General features: G+C 43.5%; 1 protein-coding gene across 1 annotated transcript in view; it reads right to left on the bottom strand.

Moving 5' to 3' along the window:
- The window catches only part of zbtb26 (zinc finger and BTB domain containing 26), a 1,115,122-nt gene that overhangs the window by 748,462 nt on the left and 359,551 nt on the right, over nt 1-7,109 (bottom strand). The gene's annotated exons all lie outside the window — the stretch shown is intronic.

Raw genomic sequence — 7,109 nt, forward strand, 5'->3', positions numbered from 1 at the left:
TTTGAAATAAGAAATGTAAAATGTGATAATACATTTTTGTGTTTATTTGATTCCTATTCAAGAGACTTTGATAAGAATGACTATATATAGGCGGCTACAGAGTATCTTTATTTCCAGTATCTTTAGTTGGTGGCATGCCTCGAGATTTTTTCAATTAAAACAGTGTACCTTGACTCAAAAATGGTTGAAAAACACTGCGTTACATATCAGGTTTCCAGGCTTGATATTTATTTCTCGATTATTAATAAGCCTCTCATGAACACAGCGGTGGTTGAGTAGCTAATTTAAACTCCTGCTCTGCTCGTCAGTCGGTCTTTGAGTCGCCTTTCTTTCCTCTTTTTTTTGTTAATGGAACCGAAACGCACTGAATTGCGCAACACCTTGTTGAACAATAATTGCTGAGATTATTAATTTCAACATGTTTCGTTGACTTTTTATAATTATTCTTTTTTAATGTAGCTACAAACGTTTAGGATCTTAGTGAATATTTTTGATAAGCCTGCAGAAGAAGTAGTGCTGGTCTCAGCGTCCTGGCGGCGTTCAGTTCGTCTCCTGCCGAGATCGACTCAAAACCTTTCTGCGATCGACTGGTCGATCGCGATTGACGTACTGGGCACCCCTGTTCTATTGGGTTTAAGTCTTGAGATATGCTTGGCCAGTCTATCATCTGTACCCTCAGCCTCTTCAATAAAGCAGTGGTCATCTTAGAGGTGTGTTTGGGGTCATTATCATGTTATCCAGTTTCCGGAGGGAGGGGATCATACTCTGCTTCAGTATTTCACAGTACATATTGGAGTTCCTGAAATGTAACTCCCCAACACCTGCTGCACTCATGCAGCCCCAGACCATGGCATTCCATCACCATGCTTGACAGTAGGCATCACACACTTATCTTTGTACTCCTCACCTGACAGCAGCCACACATGCCTGAGACCATTTGAACCAAAAAACCTAATCTGGTTCCAGTAATTCATGTCCTTTGTTGACATGTCTACAGCAAACTGTTTGCAGGCTTTCTTGTGTACAGACTTCAGAAAAGGCTTCCTGGGGTGACAGCCATGCAGACTAATTTGATGTAGTGTGCAGTGTATGGTCTGAGCACCAGGGGTGAAAGTAAGGGGGTATGGCAGGGTACTGCGTACCCCTAAAAGATTTAGCGGGTGTACGCAGTACCTGCTAGAAAGGGGAGCGGCTGTCTGCTGTATAAAATCAACGGGTTCACTCTGCAGCAGTGAGTGCACCCACTACTCAACCGTGACTGATTAGTTTTTCAAGAACAATCTAAAACACGACTTATTCAGTTAATAAATAACTTTTTTCCCCATTTCATATTGTTTTTGAACTGTTCGTGCTTTGCTAGAGAAGCGGTGCAACACGTCGATCGCGGAAGGTTTTGAGTCGATCTTGGCATTAGGTGAGAAACTGAACGCCGTCAGGAGACTGAGACCAGTACGTCCTCCTCTGACTCACTTAAAACGTTCGTAACTTTATTAAAGAACAAAAAAATCTACAAAACGTGTTCAAATTAATGACCCAAGAACAATAATAATCTCAGTGATTATTGTTTCAAAAAGGTGTTGCGCATTTCTGTGCGTTTCGCTTCCATTACCAAAATAACTAACAGAGCAGGAGTTTAAAGTTAACTAATCAACCACCGCTGTGTCCATGAGAGGCTTATTAATGATCGCAAAATAAATATGAAGCCTGCAAACCTAATATCGTAAAGGACTGAATGTTATGTTTTTAATGTAATCTGTGGACGGCTTGGAGAGTGCAGGAGGTTGCCGTGGCAATGTGTGTGCTTAAATGACAGAGAGAGAGTAAAAATGTGCGAGTGGTTTTGAGTTGATCACCTGTTCAGGTTGTTTACCTTTCTCATGGCGCTTTACAGTCGCTGTAGTTTATGAACATTCAATAAATGACAAACTTGGACTAATTACCTAGTTCTTTGTGAGTATACGTCATTCACAACAAACATCGAACACGATAAATATGTTTCATTAAGTATTTAACAAACAAATGGCTTCTACTGCGATAATTATGTGAAATTAAATTGTCTAATATAAAAAAAATAGGTGCTCAGAGTCTGAGAGTCTTTTTCTTTAACACTTTTTTTTGCCTCTTATTTAGTGGAAGTACTGACGTTGATGAGACTTTCCTAAAATGATAATCTTTATAACTCCACTGCCCTGCAACAGACTGGCGACCTGTCCAGGGTGACCCCGCCTGGACAGGTCGCCTCTCGCCCGGAACGTTAGCTGGAGATAGGCACCAGCAACCCTCCCGACCCCACTAACAGACAAGAGTGTAAAGAAAATGGATGGATGGATAACTCCACTGTTGAAAATGAGAACATTCACAAATGACATTGAAGTAAAATCCAGTCCAACATCTGGTTTGAGGTGATTCTCTGGAACCTGTTGGAGGAAAAATATCCCAACTTCAGAAGATGTGCTTTTAACTTAACAGAGCTCTGTGGTTCCTAATATCAGTATGAGAGTCGGGGTGAGGAGGCGCCATGTTAGGAAGACAAAGTGGAAGCTGCAGGATTTTTGGAACAAACAGATCATGATGCTAGGCTACTGGACAGAGGATCAATATAATCAGTTTAAAAGCTCAAATAAATGGTTATATGCCAGACATGGAAAACTGGGATGCACTCCATGCCATGATGTTCAGAATTTAGGTCTCATGGCATYTCAACGTGTCAACATTGCAGCCAGTGGGCTCAGAGAAATACAGCTTTATTTTGTAGCAATTCAAGAGCTACCCAGCTTTTACCGCTTTGCAAAAAAAATTAATCAGCACAGAAACTCCAAAGCACACAAAGAAGCAATATATATGCAATGGAGCTGCCAGTTTTGCAAAACCTTCCACAAAACGCGGTAATAACTGGCAAAGCCAAGGAACGACCGAAGTTCTGAAACTTTAGAGGGAGTTGGCCAGTTGGCTACAACTTCAACTTTACTAGGATCTGTAGCAACCCCTTCACCAGAGATCACATGTCCTAAATAAYGTACCTCTTTTTGAAAGAAGGAACATTTACTGAGCTTTGCTTTGAGCCCCTATTGAAGAAGTCGATCCAACACCACCTTCAAGTGCTCCAGATGTTGATCCACACTTGAAGAGAAAACAACAATGTCATCAAGATATAACAGGACAGATTGGCACTGTTGATCCCCAAAAATCCGCTGTATTAACCGTTGGAATGTGCTAGGCGCATTACAGAGCCCAAAAGGCATTCGGTTCCAATCAAACAGCCTAAAGGGAGTACAAAAGGCAGTTTTTGGACGATCTGCCTCCACAACTGGAACCTGATTATGCCCGCTAGCCAGATCAAGGGTGGAAAACAAACATGCACCAGACAAGGCATCCAACGACTCTTCTATTCGTAGAAGAGGAAAAGAATCTTTTCGGGTCTTGCTATTCAACTGCCTATAGTCAACACACATCCGAATACTTCCATCTTTCTTTCTCACCAAGACTATAGGAGAAGCAAGCTACTCTTAATGATCTGTGAAGCCAGTAATTGGTTGATATGGTCCTTCACCACCTCATAATCAGAAGGGRGAATACGCCTATAGCGTTGTTTAACTGGGACATCATCAACCAAAGGAATGTCATGAGCTATCGCACTAGTACAGCCCAGGTCACCATCATGAGATGAAAAAATGGGCATGTACTGATGGAGCAATGATCTCACCTGACCTTGTTCTTCCACAGACAGTGAAGACAAATCCAAGTCCTTCACATGCTGTTGCACACTAGCTGAAGCCATCTGGCATCCCATCATGGCTACTTTTGCTGGGACTTCAGTAATTCCTTTAGGGAGGCTAACAACATTGACAACATTCAGTGTGCCAACAACAGTGCGGGGATACGATACCACCTCAGTCAAACCAACATTAATAATGGGCACATAAGCTGTACCCCTGATCACTGGAACCAAGGCAGGGGAAGCAAGCAAACCAGAAAGCAATCCGGACTCAAAAGGTTCAAACAGAGCGGTAAAGCCCGAGTACCCATCAGAACATGTGGCAGCCACAATTTTCATGACTCCACCAGGAACCCGACAGCCCTTTTTACCCCTGACCTTAACCCTTCCAGGACTACGAGGCTCTTGTAAGTAGGCAGACTGACACTGTTGCAGTGCCTGCATGACTGACTGAGGGGCCTCAGAAACACCAGACACAGAAGACCAAGCTACACCATGCAGCCCAAACAGTTCCTGATAATACCTCCTGATCACATTCATCCCCAAAACACCTGGGACTTTAGCTGGGAGCTCACCACAAGGGTCCTGCATAACCAACACACCACAGTGGGGAATCAATTTGCCACAGAGTTGTACATCAAGTTCTAAATAGCCAATATAAGGAATCTTAAGACCATTGGAAGCTCTAACCAATAACACGAATGGACGCGCTCTAAACCCCAAGACTCCATATGCTGACGAAAAAAGCTTTCAGAGACCGTGGACACCATTGAACCAGTATCCACCAAACATGTGACTGTTACACCACCCATGACTACATCTGCATGAGGACAAGCTGAAATCAATTTAGAAGCACCCAAGCTTCCAATAGCAGCTTGTGAGCCAGTAGCATCCCCACCCAAACTGTGGCTCTGCAGTTYGGTGGGAACTAGTTTTCCGCCACTGAAGGAGAATGGGACAGAGTAGCTGAATCTGACTGAACTTGGGTTCGACGGGGAACACACACCCCATCACACTCTCGTGCAAAATGACCAGGYTGATTACACCGCCTACAGATGGCTGGACCAGTGAAGGGTGGACGGTTAGGACGACGGAAATTCTGCAACTGAGAAATGCTCTCACTAAGCTGCTGGAGCTGCTCTTGCCGACGCTTTAGCATTTCTCTTATCCGACTCATTTCCGTTGCTGATGTCAAAGAAGCTACCTGAGGACCGCCATGAACCCCTTACTGGACACCGTAAACTGAAGGAACCGACTGGCTACGGCTTCTCATAGGATGAGGTACCCCTTCGCGTTCCCACTGGATTGCTGCAGCCCTAACCTCAAGCAAAGTGCTGTCCGGCCTCATGCGTACCAGTTGCTTCAGCTCACGACGCAGGGAACCATCCAACACCTGCTCAACAAACTGATCTCTTAGCAGCGTCTCAGAATTCAACATACCAGCAGGTGCGCTTTGCTTTACCTTCTGAGGGAGAACTCCTGAAGACTCTCTCCCACTTGTCTTCTGGAAAAGAAGGCCTCTTACAGAGCAACATATGACTCTGAGCAACCATACAATTCCTGTAAGATTTCAAATATTTTAGCAGGGTCCTCTCTCGCCACACTAGAGCGATACTTTATTTCATTCCTAGCCTCTCCATCCAAGTGATCAAACAGGAAAAACGCTTGGTCAGCCACAGATGGGTGTCGCGCTCTCATACACACCTTTGCTTCCTCCATCCACTCACTCAATCCTATCCCATCCTCTAAAGATGGTACATTTTCTATCTCTAGGCACAAAAATCAATCTCTCTGCTGCAGGGAGACTAGGCGTAGGAGGGCATTAGGCAATGCTGAAGAAGTGGACGGCTGAGCACTTAAGCTAGCCTGCCCTTGTCGCAACTGCTCATTGTCAGCTCTTAAGCTTGCTACCAGCTTTTTAAGTTCCTGAATTTTTTCTTCCATAATTATCACAAGCTTATGCTGCTTCTTATGATTACTGCACTGCAAAAAAAACCTAAGGTTAAACTACTAACACCCACCCACCACTTTGAAGATCTATATGGAACCACTGCTGCTCTGTCTCCGGATCGGCCAATCTGCACAAAGGAAAAGGAAAAAAAATACACAAACAAATATTGAAAAACTCAAATACTTGTCTCAGATGTTCATAAAGAGCATAGTCCTGCCAACAACGCCAAAAATGTGGCGACACTAGGTGGAAACACAGGTTTGGTGAACTTTTAATTTTAATAGGTTGCCCAACAACGCCACCCTGGGAATATTTCCTTTGGTTTAAGGCACACAGGTTCAGTTATGCATGAATTTAAAACATCTGAGACAGTTTCAAATTTATTAAAAAAAAAAACATTTATTAAATTCTTCTTAAAAATGCTCTTTTTAAAACCACTTTCTTTTAAGAATAGCACACAAAGAAAAAAAAACAAAGAAAATAAAAAAAAGTGCAGTAGCTGAGGTTACCTCAGGGGGCACTATAGGGACGGCATCCAACAAACCAAACAAAACCTTTAACACACCAGACGCAGTGAGACAACCCAAACTCAAAAATAACAGCACGCAGAAGAGGAAGACACCGTCACCACTCCAACACCGCCACCGGACGTCAGCAACTGCAAAACAAAAGAAAGCCAGTTAACCAATATAACAATCTTAAACCTAATAAAAAAAACAATATCAGCCCGACTAAATAGAGAACAAAAAGGGCCGTAAACAAAATAAGTAAAGAAATAGAAGTTAACAATAGACAGTACAAATTAAAACATCAGGACCAGGCGTGGCCCTCTTGTCACGCCATAGCAGGAGGTGAAATGGGTGCGCCGATGCCACACCCCAAACACTGCTCCAAGGAAGGCGGATAACGCGGATAACTACAGTCCAACTTTAAAACAATTGTGCAGAAATCCGAGAAACGACAAAGGCAGATGGAAATCCGGGAGACGAACTCAGACAGAGCAGAGCAGAGTAGAACAGAGCAGCAATGGTCCAACTGTGGGGGACTTAGGAAAAATTAATTAGTCACCATTTTAAATAAAACTAACAAACTGGAGATTAGATTAGCGTTTTTTTCTTACCTGCCGATCCAAACACGCAGACACACACTCGCAAAAGGAGGAAGAGAAGGAGCGCAGCGCAGTGACGTTTTACCTATGATCTCATTTCAATTTAGAATTTCTGACTAAGATCAGCTGAAGTGCAGGGAGAGAAAACACCTACCTACCACCAGGATCTCAGCGTAACATGCACAAGCTGGATATTTGTTGCTTTTCGCTGCCAGAGCCCACAGGACGCAAGCCACCACAGTGGGAGAACAAAGACGACACATCCTGAATGAACGCCGCAGCTCCTTATATACACCACGCCCACCTAAACAACCGGAACTTCTCACCTGAAACTA

This window comes from Poecilia reticulata, linkage group LG9 (assembly GCF_000633615.1).
Source record: "Poecilia reticulata strain Guanapo linkage group LG9, Guppy_female_1.0+MT, whole genome shotgun sequence".
NCBI classification, from domain to species: domain Eukaryota; kingdom Metazoa; phylum Chordata; class Actinopteri; order Cyprinodontiformes; family Poeciliidae; genus Poecilia; species Poecilia reticulata.